Here is a 26,245-nt window from a genome sequence, read left to right on the forward strand (position 1 = left end):
TACGGTACATAAAATACTCTATTACCTTTTGTTTGGTTTATGAAAGGTATCTTGCTGTCCTTGAGGGACTTTGTGATGCAAACTGGATAGTTGACTCAGAGGAGTCTTAAGTCTACGAATGGATATGTTTTCACTCTAGCAGGAAGGTTTGTTTTTGGAAGATTTCCAAACATACATATATTGCTCAATTCAGTATGGAATCTGAGAGTATTGCGATAGATAAAGCACGAGAGGGGGCTGAGTGCCTAAGATGCTTTTTAGAAGACATTCCTCTCTGGCATAGGCCTGTGCCAGCTATATCTATGTACTATGTTAGCCAAGCTATAATAGATAAAGCTAAAAATAACTAATCTCAATTGGCGTTATTTTCATTGATTGGATAAAGTCCAAGGAGAATATGGCGCAACCTTTGACGAAAGGTTCATCCAAAGAGATTGTTAGAAACACATCGAAGGGGATGGGGCTTAAGCTCATAAATTAAACTTTCCATGAAGGATACTCAACCTTGCTGACTGGAGATCCCAAGATCAAGGTTTCAAATGAGAAAACTAATTTGTGGTGGGTAAAGGTAAACACTATCAGAGAATTTCATTCTTTGTCCCTTCCCTATGGTGTAGAGGTGATAGTGTGACTGCATGTGAAGGATGAATTTTAAGAAGTCTTAATGAGTTCTATAGTTTCAATTTAAGATTGAAGTAGGGTGTAGCGGTAACACTCTTTATGGAAACTCACCTATCTGAATGAGGAAGTGGGACGCTTCCTATGAGAATATGAGCTTTGATTCTCTAGATCATTCTGAGAAACAGGATATGTCCAGGGCCAAATTTGACAAAACGGCACGAGCTTGGCAGCACCCTTGGAGATATCATCCGTGGTTTTTATCGCGATTTACATCAAATGCTAGCAGTTCAGGACATAGTTCACTGTCTCTAGCAAGTAATTCCGGTAATATCTCACTAAGCAAAGGTTCAAGACCTCATGGACACCTCTGCCTAAAATGGTATTTCCTGCGCTTTTTATGTGATTTTCGTTTTGATGGTTTTGGTATTACTGGAACTTAGGACCTAAGGGTCACTAAGGGTTCACTAGTTCATGATTTTTCACTTTGGTGAAAGGAACCTTTAGTCTCACTTGTGAGGAGCTAAAGATGAAAGCTCTCTATACTATATGATTTTTGCGATCCATAGTATGACCCTGGGGTCAACACACTATTGTGTTTGGGAGATGGCGTTGGAATGACTAGTAGGAATTTAACATGCACGATCTGTCTGTCTGTTCACTCAGTTTGGTTCGTGAGATTGGGTTGTTGATTTACCAAGATCTATCTGTGTTTTTGTGTTTTATTGAGTTTTCATTCATGTGGGGGATTGTTGCAAAACAATTAATAAAAATTTATTTTTAATGGTTTTAATAAAAATAATAATTTATTGTTTTCTTTTGTGAATGAAAAACTTATTAGTTCCACATTGTGGAGTTTCCACTTATTAAATTGTTTTATTCCATTATATAAAGAAATTCACTACTTTTGTAAAATCTATGGGAAAGAGGTTGCTCTATATTTTAGAGGGACCCCTAAGGGAAAATATTTTATAGCGTTTCTTAAGAGTTCGCGATATTCCTTAACGGTTTTTTCGGAGTTGCCAAGCTCAAGTTGAGCATCTACTACATATGCTAGTAGTAGGATGTCTTGTCCTGGAGATATCCGTCCTGTGAGGGCTATAGTATCACTCTTGAGTGTAGCCGGGCGCTAATGTCTTAAGGGAAACGTGTTGAACACGCGACTCACTCTGTTTTTCCAAAGTTTTGCCTTGTTGCTGTTGTGGAGATATGAGAAGCTCGTTCGTTTCGTCAATCGATCAATTCCATTATAAAGGAGCTAAGCATCAATAACTTTTGCTTATTTGATTTTTTCTTTATTTTGATTATTGCACCCAACAATCTTAAGACATTAGAATTTGTAATAATCGAAAATGGTTGGTTGGTTTGTGAATCATGGATGTTAATTGTGGAGTGAAAAACAAAAACAATTTTTTGGTCAGCTGTAGAGTTTCGAGATTATCTCTTAACCTAGACGGCATTTCGATGAACCCTTTTGACACAACGTAGGAGACATCCTGATAGTTACCCACGTAAAATTTCAGAATTTTTGGAGTTGTAAAAGTATTTTTTTGATATTTTACAAAACAGATAAATGTTACTGAAAAATTCTGACGGGCAAACTTTTGTTGTTAACTAAAGTATTTTTTATGGGGTAATCATGAGTTTTTTGATATGGTGGTTCAAACGAAGTTTATAAATCTAGATATTATCTTCAAAACTCATATTTTATCTTCCGTTTCGGAACTAAGGTTTGTGAGATGTGGTGTATTAGGTGATTGAGAAATTACTGTGTCCGTGGTCAGAGTATAAATGAAGATTGTGACATGAAATTGAAAAGGAACATGACTACCAGGCGCATGTGGATGAACACAAGTCTTCCAAAGCCGACAAAGGCGGGAATATAAAACACAACTCTAACCGTAGTCTTCATAAGAAAGGTATGTTTCGTAAAACTGAATCCGACATTACTTTAATTAAGGGTGATTGTTATGTTTGTAAAATTCCGGGACATACGGTAGTAAAGTGTAGACAACATAAAACCTTAATAAGTAGAAAGTTAATGCTAATTTAGTTGAAACAAATTAGAACGAGTTCATTGACATGATGTCGGAAGTTATTTTAACAACCAACGTGAGAGACCAGAAGGTGGACTCTGGAGCCAACAAGAATGTTTGTTGAAACAGAGACCTGTTCACCTCCTATCAGAGGATAGGGGATCTCGAGAAACTCTTTTTGAGTAACTCATCTGCAATAGAGGTTGCATAAAAGGAAAAGGTCGAGCAGAAGCTCATATCTGTAATACTCTCACATTGAATGAAGTTTTCATGTTCCAAGCATATGCAAGAATCTTATATCTTGTTCTATTGTAGATGAAAAAAGATTTAAGATCTTAATTGAATCTGGAAAACTTGTTGTAACAAGGCAGTTATTTTTTAAGCAAGAGTTATAGGACTTTGGGTCTATATAACCTTAACGGGAAAAACTGATGATGTGAACATAGTTGATTCTTGTGCTTTCTTTATGTGATTGATTGTTTTATGTGGTAGGCTTGTAACCGTAAACTTATAAGTCAATGCTTAACTGGATAGCATAGGCTGCGTACCCAAATTTAGTTTGGATTTTGAACACAAAAGTGAAATCTGTGAAGAATCAAATATGCTATAAAACCTTTTAGCACAAATGTTCAGAGTAATTCTAAGCCTTTAGAATTAATTCAGTTAGGCCTAGATGACATGATTTCAACCCAAAATCACTGTGGTAAAAGATGGTTTATAACTTCCGTAGATGATTGTACGAGGTACTGTCTTGTATACTTTCTTAGGGATAAGGATGATGCCTTAGAAGCCTTAAGATGTATAAACTTGAAGTTCAAAACCAATTAGAAGCCTTGAACATAACAACTGTATCCTTAAGAAGATGATAATTTTCATGTTGATTAGTTCAGGATTACCTGCGGCCTTGTGTGTGGGGGGGGGGGGGGGGGTGGGGGAAGGAAGTAGTCATGTTAACTAGTATATCCTGAATAGAGTACCCTTAAGGATCAGATAAAACTCCATATGATTTATGGATAGGTAGATGACCTTCTTATGAATGCGTCGAAGTGTGGGGGTGTTTGACTAAGTTTGCCATTCGTCTTCCTAAAATAAGTAGATAGAAACCAAAAATGTTGATTGTGTCTTCATATAAGGTATGCTGAGTATACTTCTACATATAGATTTTTGGTTGTGTGTTCTGATTTTTTCAGACTTTGGTGTGATTTTTTCTGACTTTGGTGTGAATACTATTACATAATCTAGGGATGCTGAGTTCTTTAAAGATGTTTATTCTTAAACCTGTACCTCATTAGAGATGTGTTGTTGATCCCCTACAAATAGTCAGAACTTATCTTAAAGGAAGATGAAGTTACGGTTGAGCCTAAGAGAAGTAAAAAAATTAGACTTGAGACTTCTTATGAAGCCGACTTCATAACATGCCTAGCTTAGTCTAAGCCCCGTACTTGTAAAGAATCCTTGATATCTAATGAAACCCCATTCTGGTAAGAAGCTTCATTTAGTGAAATGGACTCAGTCCGTCGGAACCTGACTTGGGAGCTTGCTAGTTTACCTCCAGGGAGTAAGACCATGAGATGTAAATGAGTCTTTAAGAGGAAACGTTAGGTAGATGAAACTGTAGAAAAATTATTAGGCTAAGTTGGTAGCTAAAGGATATAAACTAAAAGAAAGTGTAGATTTCCTTGATTCTTATTCACTTGTGACGAGAATTACTTCTCTTGAGATGCTAATTGATATTGCTGCCATTAACAACTTGGAGATACATCAGATGGATGTTAAGACAACTTTTCTAAAACTGTGAATTGGATAAAGAAATTTACATAGACCAACCTGAGGACTTTGTAGTGAAATATTATGAAGACAAAGTTTGTAAGTTGAACAAATATTTTTATGGTTCCAAATAAGCACGTAAACAGTGACATGGAAAATTTGATCATGTAATAATGTGTAGTGGATTTAAGTTAATGAATCTGACAAGTATATTTACAAGTAACTTGTTAAGGATGTCTGTGTGATTGTATGTTTGTATGTTGATGATATGCTTATACTTGATACAAACATAGATGTGATTAATTCCACTAAAAAAAAAACATGCGCTGAATGAGAACGTTGACTTGAAAGATTTAGGCCATGTTGATGTAATCTTATGGATGAGGATTAGAAGATAATCTAGCATTTATAGTCTTAGTCGTTCTCATTATGTTGAATTTTGTGCTTAAGAGATACAATCAGTGTGATTGTAAGCCAGCTTGTACTCCGTACGATTATTCTTGTAGACTCAAGAAAATTAAGGATAGTGGAGTATCTTAACTTGAATACTCAAGAGTTATAGGATGTCTGATGAATTTAATGAACTGTAAGTGTCCAAACATTGCCTATAATGTGAGTAAGTATTTTGATTATTGCACCCAACAGATACCCCAAAACCAAGTGACAAGATGTAGCAAGTCATGCCCCCGTGACGATAAGAAACTGACGAAATGAATGAACAAAAGGGGTTGGTGATGGTATTTCAGATGTATGACTAAGGAAGGTGATGCTGGTGTTGAGTGGGGGTGCACGTACCCTACCCATACCCGTCAACCTTACCCTATCCGCCAGTTTTTTAACCGTATCCTACCTTATCCACTATTTGGCGGGTAGGATGGCGGGTAAAGATTTTCTTAACCGCCAGTAAATGGATAGGGTGGCGGGTATAGGTCATATCCTACCCACCCTACTTAGGAGTGCACATATCCTACCCATACCCGCCAATCCTACCCTACCCACCAATTTTTTAACCGTATCCTACCCTATCCACTATTTGACGGGTAGGATGACGGGTAAAGATTTTCTTAACCGCCAGTAAACGGGTAGGGTGGCAGGTATAGGCCATATCCTACCCACCCTACCCGTTGTGCAGCCCTAGTGTTGAGAGCACAATAATGAGAAAGGGTCATGATGCAAGGCTATAATGAAGAGAATTCACCATGGGTGTGGGAGCAGTCGAAGGAGAAGGGACAGGCGCGGAAGATGTGTACCTTTGCGCCTACACAAAAAAATGGCATCCTTGTAAGTAATCAAGAAGAAACGAAAGCAAGCCATGCATGATGTAAGGCAGTGACATATAATCAAACAGGAAAAGTTATGGCAATCCCTGCATGAGGTGAGGGAAAGACGAGATGTGAGGCACGGACGTGATATGAGGCAAAGACACAATGTGAGGCAGAGACGAGACCAAGGTCAGGCGTGGACGTGACATGAAATAAAGGCAAGCAAAGTGATGACAGTCAAAAAGAAGACGTGGCAGGTGAGATTCGAGGCAGTGACCACCCACTTCCCAGCATACCATCGAACCACTGTTCTACAGAATGGTTTCGTGTTATCATCCAAGGCATAAAAGTAGTATCTTGCGTAATCTGGTGACAAAGTTGGGCATGAAACAAGAGAATGAGGTTTATCACAAATGATCAACGGTCCAAAGAAGCTAAGGTGAAGTGCACACATCAGCAGTAGTGGGTCCCAGACGAGGTTGCCCAATATCTGGTAGATGGGTGCCAGAAGAGGAAAGTTTTATCAAGACACGTGTAGGGTTTCAACACAAATAAGTGATAAAGAAGTCAAGAAAGTATACGTATACGGGATCAGAAGATTTGAATGGGATTCAGGAATGTTATAAATACTCATCTCTTAAGAAGAAGAGATTATGCCTTTTCTGTGTAGAATTAGTATTGTACTACTTTCTGGATCAGAGTTATTTCTTCTTTGGTGTTTAAGGTTTTAGTCTACTTAATTTATACCATATTTACAGGAGGTCTTGCTACTGAAGCAAACTTTGACTGCACGATATTATCAAGAAAAACTTCAGAACGAGGTATTAAATTTCCCGACTACGGTTTCAATTTCAGTTTAAGTGAATTCGGTCTTTTTTTTTTCTTTTTTTTTTCCCGAATGAAAAAGGTTGTATTAAAAATAAAAATAAAAACCTAGCCAAAGCCAGGATTACAAAAGAATCAAATATGATGCCAGTAATACAAGACTACAGACTTACAAGGAATGGGAAGAAATCCAGTTTCTATCCTAAAAGAACAACCAAAAGAACAAAGAGCAAAGCTAGGTGTAGGTACAAGCAAGGAACAATACTCAATCACAAACTGCCGTGAAAGAACTTTAACCCAATAAAGCGTTAGCCAGTATCTTCTAGCCCCCTATTTCTTCCATTAATCACGTCCCAACCCCAGGCTTTTGTTAGGATTAATACCTTAGAATTAACCTCTTCACAAGACACTAGTTCTTTGGATCACGTAGAACTGAAGAAACCAAAATAAGATGCACTAAACGAAACAAGAAAGACACAAGATTTAACGCGGTTCAGCAATATGCCTACGTCCACAAACGGCTACGATCAACTCTTATTATTAGAACGAATTACAGAGAATTAAACCCAAACTATGAGCAGCAGATTGCTGTTCACAAACATCAAATAATTCTCTAGAACAAAACGCTCTAAACCCTAAAATTCTCTAGTTATGAGAACTCTTCTCTAAATTGTGATGTGTGTTTTTCCTTAAGACTTGTACACCTATTTATATAGGTTACAAACTTGTCTTCCAAGTATATGAGTTATACTAGAAAACCTAAACATAACTAAGAAAGGAAACCTTGAGTTTAACTTAAACAGGAAACCTCTAGCTATACCAAAATAAGGAAACACCTAGACGATTCTAGAACCTTCCTAAAACATCGACAACATAAAAATTCTCCACCTGGCCGATGTTTCCACCAAACTGAGCTTGATCTTCACAAGTTAACCGTAGCCTCTAATTCCCCTAGGCCCTTAACAATGAGCAACATTGATCAAGCTGAGACACTTCTCAAACTTGACCTTCGGAACGACTTTCGTCAACATATTTGTTGGATTATCTTCAGTATCAACCTTCAATAATTGTACTAACCCGTTATCAACCACTTCTCGAACCTTATGATAACGAACATCAATATGCTTGGTGCGTGCATGATAAACTTGGTTCTTAGCTAAATGAATAGCACTTTGACTATCACAGTTCACAACATTACTACGTTGTATAATCCCAAAGTATTTAACTAAACCACGAAGCCATAATGCTTCCTTAACAGCCTCTGTCACAACAATATACTCTGTCTCCGTAGTAGACAAAGCTACGATTGATTGTAACATAGACCTCCAACTGATAGGTCCTCCACTCAATGTAAAAAAATACCCCGAAGTAGAACGACACTTATCTCTATCACCCGCATAATCAGAATCAACAAATCCACAGACCTTAAAATTCTGCTCCTTCTCAAACAATAAACCAATATCCAATGTCCCATTAAGATATCTCAAAATTCCCTTCACCGCATACCAATGTGATCTCCCAGGATTAGCCATATAAAGACTAACTAAACCAACATCTTGTGCAATATCCGTACGAGTACAAACCATAGAATACATCAAAGAACCTACCACATTAGCATAGGGAACCCTTGACATAAACTCCTTCTCCTCAGTTGTAGTATGACACAACTGTTTTAATAACTTAACTGTAGGCGGTATTGGAACACTAATAGCTTTGGAGTTATGCATTCCAAAGCGACGAAGAACCTTCTCAGGATAGGATTTCTGAGTAAGACATAACTTCCCCTTAGATCTATCTCGAGTAATCTCCATACCCAAAATCTTCTTAGCTGGACCCAAATTCTCCATCTCAAACTCTGAACTCAATTGTTTCTTTAAAACATCAATTTCTGACTTGCTTTTTGCATCTATGAGCATGTCATCCACGTAGAGTAAAAGATAAACAAAACTTCCATCCTGAAATCTTAAAGTACACATACTGATCGTATTTACTACGAGTATACTTTTGCTGCAACATAAACGTATCAAACCTCTTGTACCATTGTCTTGGCGATTGCTTCAAACCATACAATGATTTCTCAAGTCGACACACATAATCTTCCTTACCAGCAACTTCATAACCAATGGGATATGATATATAAATGTGTTACTCCAATTTCCATGCAAGAATGCTGTTTTGACATCCAATTGCTCGAGATCTAAGTCAAACTGCGCCACAAATGCTAAAAGGACTCGGATACAAGTGTGTTTAACAACCGGAGAGAAAACTTCATCATAATCCACACCTTCCCTTTGTGCATATCCCTTAGCCACTAACCTTGCTTTGTATCTTACACCACTAACGATACCCTTGGAATCTGGAATTCCATCTTTTACCGTATAGACCCACTTGCACCCAACCTTCTTTCGATCCTTAGGCAACTTAACAAGTTCCCAAGTGTGATTCTTGTGAAGAGACTTCATATCCTCATCCATGGATGTTTTCCATTCAATGGCATGAGTATTGCTCATTGCCTTATCAAGGTAAACGACTCATCCTCAAAAACAGATAATGCGTAAGACGCATACTCATCAAAACCATATCAGGTTGGTGGACGTCTCTCAAGTTGAGACGTCAAGGACGGAATATTCTCAACTTGTTGTTATGTAGATTCCTCACTAGGAACCTCAAATTCAACTTCATCTTCTACAAGAGTTTCTTTTTCTTCTTCTATAGTAGATGAACTAGAAACTCTTTGCTCCACCTACATCGAATCATCTTCAACACCGCTATTACTCTCACTTTCAATGTGAGAGTCCAAACCTGTGAACTTCTTTGAATCAAGCATCACTTTCTCATTAAAGGTCACATCACGACTAATTATGAACTTATTCAGTTCTGGACACCATAGACGATATCCTTTCACACCTAATGGATAACCTAAGAAAATTGCTTTCTTATCCCTAACACCCAACTTATCTTCTTTTACATGAAAATAGGTTGGACAACCAAACACCCTTAAATTTGAATAGTTAACGGAATCACCGGTCCATACCTCCATAGGTGACTTACACTTAATAGCTATTGATGGTGATCGATTCACTAAATAGCACGCCGTATTCACTGCTTCAGCCCACCAAATCTTGTCTAAACTTGCGTTTGACAACATGCACCGTGCTCTCTCAAGTAACGTTCGATTCATTCTCTCTGCTACTCCATTTTGTTGTGGTGTACCCTTGACTGTGAAGTGCCTAACGATACCTTGTTCCTCACAAAACTCCTTCAATGGGTCTTCGATGTATTCACCGCCATTATCGGAACGTATCTTCTTAACCACACGACCAAGTTGTTTCTCTAACATGGTCTTCCACTTCTTAAACACCTCGGTGACTTCATTCTCATGCTTCATGGTGTAAAGTCAAAATCTCCTCGAAAAGTCATCGATAAAGGTCACAAACCACCTAGCACCTCCCTTAGAAATTGTACGAGAGGGACCTCAAACATCCGAATGGATGTAATCTAACATACCCTGCGTGTGATGTACAGCGGTACCAAAACTGCTCCTACATTGCTTCCCGAAGATGCTATGCTCACAGAAATCAAGCTTGCAAGTCTTCTCACCACCAAGCAAGCCTTTACTACTCAACACCGACATACCTTTCTCACTCATATGCCCAAGACGCATATGCCATAGACGTGTTGACTCCACCTGTTTCTCATCAATTGATTGAGAAACCATAGCTCCACCACAAACTATATCTCCTTGTAAGAAATATAAATTACCATGTCTTTCACCGGTCATCTTCAAACTACCATTGTAGAATACCTTCAAGAATCCATATTCAGCAACATACTTGTATCCAAGTGATTCAAGTACTCCTAACGAAATCAAACTCTTCCTCAAATCCGGAACATGTCTAACCTCTGAAAGTGCTGTGATAACACCGTGCGAACGAACCTGTACCGTACCAACTCCAACTTTTTTGCAGGCATTAGAATTGCCCATCATAATAGTAGTGAAACAATCCTTTGAAGGACACATATGATACGAAGCACCGGAATCAAGCATCCAACCATCATTGAGATAACTCTTTGATGTAACGGTTAACACTTCCTCATCAAAATCGCACATTGAGTCTTCTAAAACTTCATTGCCTTCAGCAACCGAAGCAACAATATTCTTCGAATCTGATTTCTCACGTTTCTCATCTCTTTCCTTAAGCTTGAGACAATCATCCCTAATATGACCAGTTTTCCGACAATAATAACATTCAATATCTCTCTTTTTGGAACGATTCTTTGACTTCGACTTCTTATTACCATTATTTCCTCTATCAACAAAGAAACCCTCGGCTTGTGCTTCATCGCTGAACTCTTGTTTCCTTAACGCCTTAGCTTGTAAAGCAGAGACCACATCATCGAAAACCAACTTATCTTCATCTTTGTCGTCTTCATCGGTTTTCCCACTCAACAAATAGTCAACGAAAGCATCATACGATGGAGGCAAAGAACATAATAATATCATGGATTTATCCGTATCAGAGATAGTGACACTGATATTAGACAAATCAGAACATATCTTTTTAAACTCATTAATATGATCCATCATAGACTTACCTGGAGACATCCTAAAGGCATGGAGTCTACGCTTCAAGTAAAGTTCATAAGTCAAATCCTTTTGTAAGTAAAACTTCTCTAACTTCTCCCACAACATTTTTGCAGAGGTTTCACTCAGTAATATCCTTTGACAAACATAAACGAATAGTTGAACACGCCTCCAAAACAAGTTCATCCCACTTCTCATCAGTCCAATCCTTTGGTAACGTTGCTGGCTTCGCCTTGATTGCTTTGATTTGTTTCATACTAACAAGAATATCTTTTACATCAGTTTGCCATGATGTGAAATTATTCTTCCTATTGAACTTGATAATATCAAATCCATGCACCTTCGAAAATCCACTTGATGTAGAACTAGACATCTTCACTTCTAACTATGATCCTCTCCACACTCACCGCACCACTTGTTAGGACTAATACCTTAGAATTAACCTCTTCACAAGACAATAGTTCTTTGGATCACGTAGAACTAAAGAAAACAAAATAAGATGCACTAAACGAAACAAGAAAGACACAAGATTTAACGTGGTTCAGCAATATGCCTACGTCCACAAACGGCTACGATAAACTCTTATTATTAGAACGGATTACAAAGAATTAAACCCAAACTATGGGCAGCAGATTGTTGTTCATAAACACCAAAATAATTCTCTAGAACAAAACGCTCTAAACCCTAAAATTCTCTAATTATGAGAACTCTTCTCTAAATTGTGCTGTGTGTTTTTCCTTAAGACTTGTACACCTATTTATATAGGTTACAAACTTGTCTTCCAAGTATATGAGTTATACTAGGAAACCTAAACATAACTAAGAAAGGAAACCTTGAGTTTAACTAAAACATGAAACCTCTAGCTATACCAAAATAAGGAAACACCTAGACGATTCTAGAAAATTCTGAAACCTTCCTAAAACATCGACAACATAACAGCTTTAAGCAAACTAATTGCTGGATTTGGATAATATCCAGCCGTTAACCCCATCCCAAAGACAACCTTACATATTAACACAGATTTCCCAATTGTGTAAAATTTGACCAGCGACGGAACCAGGAATTAAAGCTTGGGTGGGCTAAATTTTTTTTCTTCGCGAACTATCAATTTCATGCAAATCAAAGATAAATACATGACGGGAGCAAGCGCACAACATGATGCTTTTTTCTTGAATCACAACGCACTGAATCAAATGTGAACTATTTCAAACAACAAGGACGATATGAATTAGTCCTACAATATATTACTCTTCTGGAATGGTTAAAACAATACGCTTCTAGATTTCCAAGTGCTAACCCTTTCTCTAGATGCTGATATAAATACTAGCTTTATATGGTTAGACACCGAGAGTCCAAGACTGACAACATTCCAACACACCACCCTTTTATATAAGGATCGATGGGAAAGAAGTTGTAATCTGACCGACCTACCAAAAAAAAATAAAAAAGGCAAAACACATGGTTGCATCTGAAGTTCAAGGCTCACCCAAAGATGTGTCTCGTTGAAACATGTCACTTTACTCCAATGCATTAAATGTAAACCCATATATCATATGATTTGGTGGACGAAAGTTCACCTATAATTGTTGACAACGGCGACAAGAGTACTGAAAATGACCAGATTTCTTTTAAGGCAATGGAGTTTTCTAGCTCCCCGAAGTCTGCTCCTTGGAGAATTATTAAATCAGGCATGCGTCAAAAACAATTGGCGAGAACAAACGTTTCTGGACGTAATATTCCCAATAATGGTGGGGACTCTAGCGCTTCTAAAACACCTAAACGGAATCTAGAGACTCGAGATGGATTTGAGTACTTGGGGGGATTTGGTCGTATCTCAGAGGAGGGTATTCAAGGACACATTCCTTCCCCGGATGGAAGTACATCATCCGAAGCCAATGGAGGAGGTGTGAGTAGGGATGCACATGGTTCGGTTTTTATCGGTTTTTGGCAAAACCTAAACCGAAACCAATGTACTCGGTTTTCCAATAATTAAAACCAATGAAACCGTATAGCCTATTCGATTTATTTGGTTTCGGTTTCTACTCGATTTTGTTAAAAACCAGACGGTTTTTGGTTAACCGAATGATTTATAAACAATAATGTGTCAATGCTTTAACTCGAATAATCCTCCTAAGAGTCCTAACCATTCATTAACTACAATTCATCAGTGTGAAAAGATTCATTCTTCTATGAGAAATTGAAAAATAATAGAGGTTCGCAGTATCGAGCTAAGAAAAACCCCAAACATATTTTAATTACATATTAACTGAAACAAAACTAGTGCAGTTGCTGGCTCCCAAGCTACCTCTCCTCCTTCCACGGGAACTCCTGAGAATGATAAACAAACAGAGATGAGCATACAAATGGTGGATTCACAAATCATTTTCAACATTCCCAAGCAATAACAACAATAACAAATAACAACATTCCCAAGCAAAATAAACAAGATCAGCAGCACATGGTCGACATATTTCCAATCATTTTTCAGTCGATAAGCTAAGTCTTTCGCAGCAAGGACTGATCACTTCTCTGCACTCTTTTAATTGATCTACCAAACCCAAACCATACTCACAGTACATAATACGGCCTACCCAAAATCAAAACTTCCAACCTAGTTGAACTACCAGGTGTAAATCATTCTCATTGGCATAATGGGGATTTCGCAGGAAAACAATGTCAAGAGTCTACTACCTAGTCAAAGCTATGAATAAGCAATTAACAACTACTGATTAGTCAAACTGAGGTAACTAACAACTATAACCTGATGCTAACCAACATTTATAGGCAAGTATTTCTCAACTTAATATAAAAAATCAAAGACATATCTATTCACAATATCGTAGGGCACTACGAAGTTCATAGGATATAAAGTTTAAGGTTCATTAAAAGGAATATGCATATGGAAAACAAGTCAGTACACAAGCCCAACATAAAGTGGTGTTTTGGATGATCATACTGTTGTGTGTCATAGCGCTACTAGAAAAACTTACCGCTAACCCATTAAATCATTTATAATCAACTTCACGATAACAAAGTTGAATATTCTTCTTCTTCATCATCTATGTCAATGCGGATGAACTTAGAAGTTGCAAGAGAATCTTCTTCACCACCTATCCCATACTTGGTACCCTGAGCTGCAATCTTTGTCTTACAGTGGCGACATTTTGCATACTTCGAAGGCTTGGGGTCCATATCAAAGTGGTTCCATACATCAGAACGTTTCTTTCCCTTTGGTTCTGTCACTTCTGTGTCATCTTCAGTTGCATCTTCAGGGGTTTTACGCTTATTGCTATGTGTTTCTATCAATTTTATGCCAGCTTCACTTGCATCTCCATCTGCACTAGCATCTCCAACAACACTAGCATCTTTAGCAGCACTTGCACCTCCAGCTGAATTTGCACCTCCATCTGAACTTGCATTAGGTGGAGGTCGAGGTGGACGCTTATTAGAAGAAACAGAGGCAGTAGGTGTTGAAATGGATCCTCGCATTGTCAAAAGGAAAGTCTGCAATGTGATAAACCATATATTTATGTTAATCGTAATTTATGTCAAAAAGCAAGTCTGCATTTAGCATTTGTTCTAGTTATTTAATCGTAATTTATAAATAGAAAGGGAAACAAAACAACTCAGTTAAACAATGTCAATGTACAACCACTCTAAACGACATACTAGCAAAAACAAGTATCAACTATAGCAACAATCGAGGTCAAGTGCATACAAATATCAACTACAACAAAAACAAGTATCCAATTCACAAACAAAGCATCAAAACAGACGGGAACGAGAAGTACATTTCGTAATCCGTCCTTGTGCTCAAATCTAAACCTAAGCTTACAATTCCACCACTAACAAATTCAATCTGAATTAACTTGTAAAATTTATTAAAAATTAAGCAAAACCCACTGTGTAAATCAACCTAAATGATCTTAATTTGAAATCCCCAATTTTTTTCGATTTTACAAACCCTAATATCATAATTAAAATCATAATATCAAAATCATTTCAAATGATACACACAAATACACAATCGCAATACCTTTATCAAAATCAGTTCAAATGATACACACAATACCTTTTTCAATTTTCGGCCTCTTCTACATTTCTACTGATTAGTGATTAGGACTTCGATAGATTTGTTACTTATCAAACTAGAAGAAGAAGAAGTAAAACTAGAAGGTGATGGTGGGACTTCGATAGGTTTTAGGCTTTGGTTTTCCGTTTTTGGGAAGACTCAGTCGTGAGGAAGAACGAAAGAAGAAAAGAACGAAAGAAGAGAAGATTTTGGGAAGACTCAGTCGAGTGAAGTAACTTATTAGGGTTAAATATCCCCATTCACGACCTAAAATCATTTAATCATATGGTCACTATTAATCGGTTAACCAATTGGTTTTTGGTTCGGTTTTGAGATAAAACCTAAACCGAAACCGATACTGTCGGTTATCTGAAACTGACAACCATTAATGAACCATAGGAATATGGTTATGGTTCGGTTCGGTTAAAAATCTTCGGTTTCGGTTTTCGGTTATGGTTCGGTTTTGTGCAGCCCTAGGTGTGAGAGACTTAATCTGATATGAACATGTGAATGATCCTCATCCTGGTGAGTAGAGGTGTAAAACGTGCCGGCCTGGCACAACCCGACACACGAAGTCGCGTGCTTCACGTGACATGTTGCGTGCTGTGCCAACGATTTAAACGTGTTGTGCCATGCTGTGCTTTACTAGTCAAAAGCTAGGCACAACACAGCCCACGGGGACAGTACACGAATAAACGTGTTGTGTCGTGCCGTGCTGGCCCACGTACTATAAACAATTTGAAATCACTTAATTTATACATTAAGTCGGACATTATCACGAGAATTTAAACAGACAACATATCATTTGAAATTATTTCAAGTAAAATTAACAAGTTTATTCAATAAAAAAAAATACCCCATCAAATATAAAATTGAATTATTGTCATGTAAAATAATGTTCTAGTCAAATATAGTTGACGACATTATAACAACGATATTGAAATATATTTTCCAAATATTAAGGTATTATATGTGTTGTTATAAATAAGCCAACATAAAACGTCAAAAACTAGCTAGAATAGTGACTCTTTTGTAAAATATACAAAAAATGTGATGTATTATGCTTTGTTATATGGTGTATTTGTGCATGCTATGACGTGCTTTCTTAACGTGCTGTGCTGGGCTGGGCCACGTGCTTATCCGTGACGCGTGCTGTGCTGTGCTACTGAGCCGATTAGGCTAACCCAGCACAGCCCACGAAACTAACGTGCTGGGCCGTGCTGGGCTAAATCACGTGATGGGCTGAGCTGGGCTCATATTTTAGCGTGCTGTGCTGGGCTGTGCTCGTGCTGGCACATTCCAATTTACACCTCTACTGGTGGGTGCTTGTCTTCTACTATATATATATATATATATATATATTTTACGCAAAATCGGACAAAACCGATATAGTTACAATCACATTTCATGTCTAATGACACTATGGTCAGCACTCAATGATGACATAATCCAAACCGGAGGTGTGGACCAAGCCATATATGTCTGGTTTGTTTTTGCCCATTGGGCTACATTGTGTGCTGCCCTGTTTTTTTTTTTTTGAAGGGAAAAGAGGTAATCCTCTCAATTTCGTTAATATTGAAAGATTGTATACATCATGTGCAGATACATCAATGAAATACATAATAAAATACAGATATTTTCATCCTAATAATAAGCAAATTGTAATACAAACGTATTAAATACATGAATTTCAAAAAGGAAATTGATGATACTGGAGGGATGGCCTTTGAATTAGAATTCTGCCATTTTGATTTGAAGAATCTATCTTCTTCTTCACTGTCTTCTTCATTAAGATGTTGTCCCAAAATGGAGTAATAAGCACAAAACATCATTATCACAATCAAATCCGGTAGCCATTGATCTTCATGAAACTGTAGATATACGTCAAGCTGAAAGAAATTGTCCTTGATGCATTTGAAACAATTGTTGTAACAATCGCTAGAAACACCTATAAGGCTATGAAAACCCTCTGATGGATTTAAGAGAACCATTAGAGATATAATGAAATTGAAACTGGGAAAACCCATAAATCGCATACAATTGCGATGTTTTTATTTAATTAAAATACTAAAAATATATTTACGTATGATATCCAAATCTATTTGGAAAATCTGAATAATTCAGATAATATCCAACAGATTTGGATTACAATATCAGAGAATCAAAGATTTAAGAAGATTTGTTTCAGAGAGTTTTTTTTTTTCTCGAAAAAAACGATTATGGAGAGAGGGGAGAACATATTCTAAATCCAAAGGGCAATTTCACCCGCCCCGTTACTAGTGCGGTTGACAAAATTAAAACAAATTTTCCCGAATCTAGAAATTATGTATTCAATGTCACAGACCAGTGCTTGGGTTCTATGGTCTCCGTTAAAATCTCTTCGATTTATCTTCTCTATAATTCCTTCAGTATCACTTTCGATTATTACTTGTTTGTCTCTCCTTTCCCAAGCTTTTTTCATGGCTTCTTTGATTGTTCGTATCTCTGCCTCTTATGCAGAACCACATGGAAAATAACTCGCTTCTGCAAGTATGAATTGGTGTCTATGATTTCTGATAACAAACCCCCCTCCTCCATTCACTGAATCAATGTTCCAAGCCTCATTGCAATTTATTTTGATCCAATCTGTTGGTGGAAATATCCAATATGAAATCTCAGATATTTGGGTGATTGTAGAAATCTCCCCCCTTAATGAGAGTAACAGAATCTAAGCTCCACTCTTCCTAGCCATTAGATTTCCCTGATTTAAAATTGACCAGTCAGATCTGATTAACTTCCGAAAAATATTCTCGTGTGAACTATCTATGACAACCATCAGATATCATTTCCATTTATATGTTATCCGTTAGATCGAAAAGAGCTTCTACTAAATATGACAATTATTTTAGGGGTGTATTGAAATTATAAAAATGAATAAGGACCTGAAAATAAATGCTGGACTACTTCTCGCTTTTTTAAATCTTCTTTACGATTCACACATTTGTGATCGAAAGTTATGAAGTTTTCAGGTCGGTATCCCCTGCAATTTTTTTCGTAACACCTAAAATTTGACGACGTGCATCGCACATACACTCTCCTCGTTTTTTTAAGTTGCAATTGATTTTCCTTTACCGGTAACATCGCCATTTCTCTTGCTAGGATTGAAGTTGGTTCTTCAATTTTGTTCTCATGTTTAATCGAATTTCTGCTGGTCCATACTGACCACATCATGCAAACAATTTTTGGGAAAGCTTCAGCTCTTGAAGAACCATCTCTATATGGATTCAACTGTAACCAATATCTCACCCATTCAATACAGGTAAAATTCTGAAATTGTTGATTTATAACATTTGATCGTGACCATACTGTCTTAAGTTTTGAACATAAGATTAGGGAGTGCATGATTGTTTCTTCTTTCATTCTGCATATAGGGCAGATAAAATATGATGTATTGGTCCTCTGATGCAAAATTAAATTCACCGGTAAAGCTCCTTTCATTGTTTTCAACATAAATAGTTTGACCCTTGCTGGAATTTAACAGCCCAAGAAGCGAGCCATAGGTCAGAGTTTAGAATGTCCCCTCTTAATGAGAGGCTATGATATGCAACTTTAGTAGAAAATCTACCATCTTTTGCAATGACCCATATCCTTCTATCTCTAGTAGGTATAATAGTCATAGGAGTATCTTCAATCTTCTCTACAGAAGATTGATCAAAGACTTCACGCAGCTTAGCTGCATTCCATGTCCTAGTTTGTTGATTGATGAGATCACATACTTTCAGATTAGGATCAGGGGTAGTATTATTCTTTGGTGTGGCAACTCCTTTTGTTGGTATCCAATTGTCACGCCAAGGATCGATGAAATTTCCTTCTCCAACCACCCATGAAATAAATGGCTTAATTTTTTTTTCCATTGTCTTGTAAATACATTTCCATGCCCAAGAAGCAGAATCTGGACATTTAGCATGCGGAATATCTGTATTAGCATAGTACTTTGCTTTGAGAGCTCTTGCCCGTAGAGAGTTTGGATTCTCCACAAGTCTCCAAACACTTCTTACCATCATGTCTAGATTGTTTATTTCACTGTTTCTAAAACCTAATCCCCCTTCCCTTTTTGTTTTGCAGATATTTTCCCGAGCCAAAAGATGAATCTTTGTTTTTTCTGACTTTGGGGTCCTCTCCCCACAAAAATCTCATAAGGTGAGAATCAATCTTCTGACAGAGGTTCTTAGGAATTAGGAAATTAGCCATTTGGTACATTAGCATAGCTTGCCCCACATGTTTAACTAAAGTTGTCTTTCCTGCTTGTGAGAGAAAAAGAGTCAGCCAACAGCTTACTCTCTTCTCAACAGCCAACATGAGTGAAATATGTATTTGAGTTTTTGATTTCAGAATGTTGATTGGCACTCCTAGATATTTTTCACCAAGATGCAAATTAGATATTCCTAGGATTCTTGCCAATAATTTCTTGTGTCTTGGGTGAACATTTTTACTTAGCAGTAACCCAGATTTTTGGAAATTAATCTCTTGTCCACTTGCTTTGCAGTATTTATGGAGACACTCCTTTGTAGCAAGGAATTCGGGTATTGTAGCCTTCGTGAAGATAAAACTGTCATCAACAAACAAGAAGTGGCTAATTGGTGGAGCTACTCTTACAATCTTAATCCCATGAATCAGGTTTGTTTTCTCCAATTTAGAGATATATGCCGACAGTGCCTCAGTGCAAATAATGTATGGGTAAGGGGATATTGGGTCCCCTTGCCTCATCCCTCTTTCAGGCTTTAAATTACCCATAGGACTTCCATTCAATAGAATTGGGTAGGATACTGAATTCAGGCAATTCACGACTAAGCTTACACATTTTTGATGGAATCCAAGTTTACACATTGCTTTAGACAAAAAAGACCACTCAAGTCTATCATAGGCCTTTGACATGTCCAGCTTTATAGCTGCTAGTCCAAATTTTCCTTTGTTCTTTTTCTTTATGCAGTGTATTACCTCATGTGCCATTAGAACATTATCTGCAATTTGTATCTTAGGGACAAAGGCGCTCTGATGGGGAGAGATAATTTTGTTCATCAGAGGCTTCATTCTATTAGCCATGGTTTTTGAGACCACTTTGTAAGCAAAGTTACAGAGACCTATTGGCCGAAATTGATCAACCGAGTCAGCCATAGGTGTTTTAGGGATAAGAAAAATATTGGTATGGTTGAATTGTGTGAGTAAGTGTCCTGTTTTGAAAAAATGTTAACCATTTCACAAACAGAGTCACCTACTACATCCCAATAAACTTGGTAAAAATGCCCCTGTAACCATCTGGGCCTGGAGCTTTTTTTGCTCCCATTTGAAAAGCATCAATTTTGATCTCCTCATTTGAGATATGGGTAGACAGAAGAGCATTATCTTCTTCAGTGACCTTTGGTTTCATACCTCTATAAACTCATCTTGTCCTTCAGGATTAGAAGTTTTATAGAGATCTTGGAAATATGTTATGAATTCAGTTCCAATAGCTTCTCTTTTAGTTAGCCAGTTTCTATTTGAGTTTTTTATCCAGCAAATGTTGTTTCTTTTCCTACGAAACATGGTAGATTTGTGAAAATAAGGTGTATTATTGTTTCCCTCACTAAGCCATAACTCTCTTGATTTGTCTTTCCATAGTATTTCCGCAAGAGAATAAAGATATGTCATTTTATCTTTCAATTCAACCAAGAGGATAATGTTACCAGGGTCACTTTCTTGTGCCTGAAGAATGCCAACCTTTGTATCTCATATGGAATAAGTAATATTTTCAAAAGAAATCTTATTCCAAAGTTTTAGTTTCTTTTTTGCTATATTCAATTTCTTCTTAAGTTGGTAAGATTTGGAACCTCTTACATGACTTGACCAAGCTTGCTCAATAACTGTTTTGCAGGTACTATTCTGTGACCAATTTGACATGAAATGAAAGGGTCTCTGGATATTATCAATACCCGCACTGAGAGTTACCAAGATGGGAGAATGATCTGAATAGATTCTTGGCAGGTGTAGCACATGAGTCTTCTACAATATCTGAAGTCCATATGAACGTAAACTATAATATACTCGGTTTATTATACGGAAAGATCACTATGTCGTTAGATTTTCTAGAGATTGGTTTTTCTTTTAGCAATTAATGGGCTACCCAAAATTGTCACCTGGGCAATTTGTTTTTTTTCTTAACAATTGGAACGACAAAACTAAGCTTTGACAGGATTCAGGGGGGGCTGTAGCCGGGGTAAGCCACCCCCTGCTACCGTCCCTGGGTTTGACTGTTATCCAAAAATTTGAAGGGAAATGATAGAAAACGCGCTTAGAACTTCTCCAATGGAACGTGTGTGAAGAAAAAAGTCTTCGGCCACGTAGGATTCACGTCCATTTTTCCTAAATTGTTTCTCCAATCCTAACCTCTTTAACTAGTAAGCAAGTGACATGACACAAATTTTGATAGATATCCTCTTGGTGAACCTCTTGTTTCAGAAGTTCACCAAGAGGATTTGTTACCATCCTAATCAGCTTTTTTGAATTAAAAATAGATTTAATATATTGAAAATCATGTACGAATTTTATTAAATCAAAATCTAAAAATTTTCCTCGTTTCTTTTTCTTTATGCCCGTTCTTCGTTCGAACAATTTTTTTCCCTTTTTATTTTTCCCCTCGAGAGATTAAGTCATGCTATCGAAATATCAACCATACTCATCCATACAAATATTGTAATACGTCATCTTTCGATTGGATGACTTTTGTTTCTTTTCTTATCAGCTTCCATCGTTAGATTAAGTTCACATCATTATGTCGTTTCAGGATTAGTTTTTTTTTCTTCTTATGATCGATCATATCAGGGGTTCATGGGTTTGTTTGTAGTTTACATAATATCTTTCATCACTTTCCATTGATATACTTTTGTCTTTTCTTCAAAAAATTATATTGATCACAATTTGTCCACTACCTGATTCACTAAAAGCTTAGTCCTTGTTGAATGACATCTAGGATTTTAGGACTTTTTGTACCAAATTTCCATCTCCAACACAAGGGTCAAGGTCATAGAGATGGATGGCATGGCTAAGTGGGGTAATAGAAAAAGTCTAAATAAGACTTTCTTCAGAGTCCGAATTCGTGCACACTCCTTAACGAGTGTATATTTCACAATTCAATTTGTACCATTATTTTAATTTAGGGAGTTATGTAACGAGGGTCGTGATTCTAAACATGAAGGGTAATGGAGCCATCAGTTAAATAATCAACCAATCAAGAGAATATGTGAAATATGCACTCGTTAGAGGAGTGTGAACAAATTTGGACTCCTTTCTTCATTACTCTTGGGTCTTAGGTCCACATCATCACTTTGTCTCTAAATTTAAATAAAAAGGTTGGAGATGGACTTTAGGTCAAAATTTTTATCTTTATTTATTTTTGTCTTTTACCAAGTGACCCACCAAAAAAAGTGATAACAAAACCTCCATCTAGGATGACCTTGACCCTTTGCATTGGAGATGCTCTAAGTTTTTTGTTATAAGGTTGGGTTCAGAAATATTTTGAGATAGCGGGAAGAGCTCTACTGGTAACTGGAAGTTTTTTGTAAATGATACTGGAAGTCTGGGACGTTTTTTGTAAATATTGCCACTCTAGTTTCTCTGCAATCAAAATGCTCATTTGAATCTACAAATGTTGCAGTGACGATAGCAACAAATCCTGAACAGGTATATTGATAAAAAGAAAAACAAGAAACAATTGTCTAGAAGCCAAGAGCCATGTAAATCATGGTGTTTTCTGCAGATAAAAGCCAAGTTGTATCAAAGAGGCTTGGAATATATATTTTGATCATCAATTATACTCGAGTCTTCACATAAGAAAATTTTGTTTAATGTATTGTCACTTGTCAGCAAGAGAATTACAAACTCCAAACGAACAAAACATCAAAATGACCACCAGTACATAACAAATTTTACAAAGGTCTAAATTTTAAAATGGAAGCAGTCATTACTGCATGCCTAACTCAAACCAGGCGTCCCCAACAGTCTTCTTGAGATATCTTTCAGCTTTGAACAGTAAGTTGATTGAGTTTTTGAAATAGGTACAAGACTTCATGAAAAATGTACAGGTTGTAATGATACGGATATGCCAACAACGGTGCTATACAAATAAAAGTGATGTCAATCGTCCAAAATGGCAAAAACTCTTCATAGTCCCATTATAAATACAGAGACTTACGAATTCTTGCACATTGCTCCACTTTATTTTCCAAATTTCACCACCTGCTCACCACTAGGAGAGGCATTGCTACCCCTAGTACAAGAAGAAAGAACCATTAGATTCGCATCCAATGTCTAAGAAAATTCAATTATCCCCTGTTATCAAATCTGAGCCAATCAAAATCCTTTTAAGAAACTAAGAAATGATTTCTTCTTCAAAATGATTCAACCTGTTCATTTTCACTCTATGTACATAATTGAGAAATTATAATCGACATTTTGTTACTAAATTTATAAAACCCTAGAAAACTGACACCAATTTAGTTCCAATTCAGCTTGTAATTGTAATTCCTTATATACATCAAAATATAAAATTGAAGGAAATAAAATCCTAGTTGAAAATATGAGAATTGGCAGTGAAAGATATTATGAAGACTGAAGAGAGAATTGATGCCATAATTACGATATTAGATTTAAATCAAAGTTCAAACAAATTACAAACAGTATACTTACAGGAAGGCTCGGCTATGCTTCAAAAAAAAAAAAAAGTAAGGCTCGGCTTCAGGTATGCGTCCCCCCAATAGAAACAAGAGGATCAGAAGAAAACTCCCGAGGATTTCTAGTTTAGAGTGAGAGATTGGAAAAAAAGATTCAAGGATTTGTAATCCATTATCACTTCTTTTAAATTTCAACAAAACATAATAAAATCCATCTCGATTAACCAATCAACAACAGATCTTCAAAAATCAAACAAACATGTAGTATCAATCATGAAGAGTTTTAAAAATAATCCGATTTGAGTTTGAGCTGTGAAACAGAAAAGAAGATTTCGGAAGGAAGAAAAGAGTCTCATAGGTTTGGTAAAAGAAAACTTTTCTACACTATTTGTTTATTGTTGTGATACCAACACCACTTTTAGGGTGTTTTTCTTATTTAGACTTTCTTTAATTAGGTTGTTTTGTTAAGGTAGTTATTAAGTTCAACTAGATTGCTGCGCAGGCTTTCAAGCCAAGTAATGTCAGCTATAAATACTTGAGTCAGTTAGTTTTGAAACTTAAAAAAATATAATTATTCTTTCAAGTCTTCTCTGCAACTCCTTATCTCTCAAAACTCTTCTCAATTCTCTCCTAATTCTCTCTGTTCTCAACTCAAAATTTTGCATCCACCTGTTAGTTTAGTTCTCTTGATATATGTTAAGGTACTGAACCACAACATCTGTCATTAGAGCAGGTTAGATCCTTCTCAAAAAAAAAACCCTAATTTTTTTTTTCAATCTTCCGCTTGCGATCATGACACTTACTGACGAGGTTAATCAGCTTACAGCTAAGATTAACACCTTGAACACAACAATTACAGACTTTATGCAAACTGTTATTGATACTTCTGACAATGACGATCAAACGAAAGCTGCTATTATAGATGCACTGATGAAAAGAACACAAACTCTACATAATACAAGTTTGCAAACTATCTTGGATAATCATAAACAAGAGATGGCTACTATAATGCAGCAGAACACACAGAATATCAACACTATTGTTGATACCGTTACCCGTAATATGGCATCACTTCTCCTTGCCCGTTTTCCTCTCAATACACCTCCTGGATTTGGTGGTTTGAATGGAAACAATGGTAACATTGGTACGCCTGGAAGTAGTGGTTCTGGTGGCACCAATGATATACCTGGAAGTAGTGGTTCTGGTGGCAGCAATGGTATATTAGGTTCTCCTATACCTAATAATTTGAAATTTCCTACTTTTGAAGGGACAGACCCAGCTGGTTGGATATTCCAAGCCGATCAATATTTTCGTCTTCACCATACAGCTGAAGGCTTAAAGATTGATATTGTTACTTCTTATTTCAAGGGAGACGCAAATGCTTGGTATAGATGGGTTCAGAACAAGCTAACTAATCCTACATGGTTACACTTTTGTTCACTTGTTCGTGAACGTTTTGCCGATAAGAAATTTTCTAATCCACGTTTGGCGCTGTCAACAATTTCTCAGCAAGGTTCAGTACGCGATCATATTCGAGAATTTGAACAACTTCTTAATTTTGTTACTGACTTGCCAGACGATTATATCATTGATCTCTTTATCAGATCTCTTAAAAAGGAAATTCGATCTGTTGTTGAGGTATTTGAACCACCAACGTTAGCTGCAGCTTTTATGAAAGCCATAAAACAAGAAGATGTGTTACTTTCAAACTCTTCTTTTTACAAATCTGTTGCGAGATCAAATCCATACAGACAGTCATCCCATTCATCTGGCACTTCATCTGATAATACATCTAATGCGCCTTTTAAGAATACTACAATTCCCTCTGGAGTTAAGCGTCTATCTTTAGAAGAACAACGACACAGACGTGAACAAGGTCTTTGTTTCAATTGAGATGAACAGTATAAGGCTGGTCATATTTGTGCAAAACCATTAATTTCTAGATTATTAATTCTAGAGATGGCTCCTGAAAACAACTCTGAAGGTGACGAAGAAACAACAACATTTGACACAGAAGAGATGATTACTCCTGCAGCTGCAAATCAGATTCATTATGAACCCACAATTTTGCTTCATGCTCTTACTGGCTCTTCATTCCCTAACACTATGCGTGTCACAAGTTACATTGCAGGTCAGCTACTTACTATTTTACTTGATTCTGGTTCAACTCATAATTTCTTACACCCTACAATTGCTAAGAAATGTGGTATTACAACTAAGTCAGTTAATGATAATATGAATGTTCTGGTTTGGTAATGGAGGAATTCTTAAAACTCAAGGACTTTGTTCTGATATTTCTCTGAAGTTACAAGATTTTCAGTTCACTACTGAGTTTTTCTTGTTAGAACTAAGTGGTTGCGAGGCAATGCTTGGAGTGGAATGGTTAAGAACTTTGG

General features: G+C 36.8%; 1 long non-coding RNA gene across 1 annotated transcript; it reads right to left on the reverse strand.

Moving 5' to 3' along the window:
* Nucleotides 1-23,007: 23,007 nt before the first annotated feature.
* On the reverse strand, nucleotides 23,008-24,241 carry LOC113277612. The gene is made up of 2 exons (XR_003325019.1): nucleotides 23,866-24,241; nucleotides 23,008-23,446 (listed from the first exon to the last, which is right to left on the reverse strand). It is a non-coding gene; the product is annotated as an uncharacterized LOC113277612 (long non-coding RNA).
* Between the last annotated feature and the right edge of the window lie 2,004 nt (nucleotides 24,242-26,245).

Source organism: Papaver somniferum, chromosome 5 (assembly GCF_003573695.1).
Source record: "Papaver somniferum cultivar HN1 chromosome 5, ASM357369v1, whole genome shotgun sequence".
NCBI classification, from domain to species: Eukaryota; Viridiplantae; Streptophyta; class Magnoliopsida; order Ranunculales; family Papaveraceae; genus Papaver; species Papaver somniferum.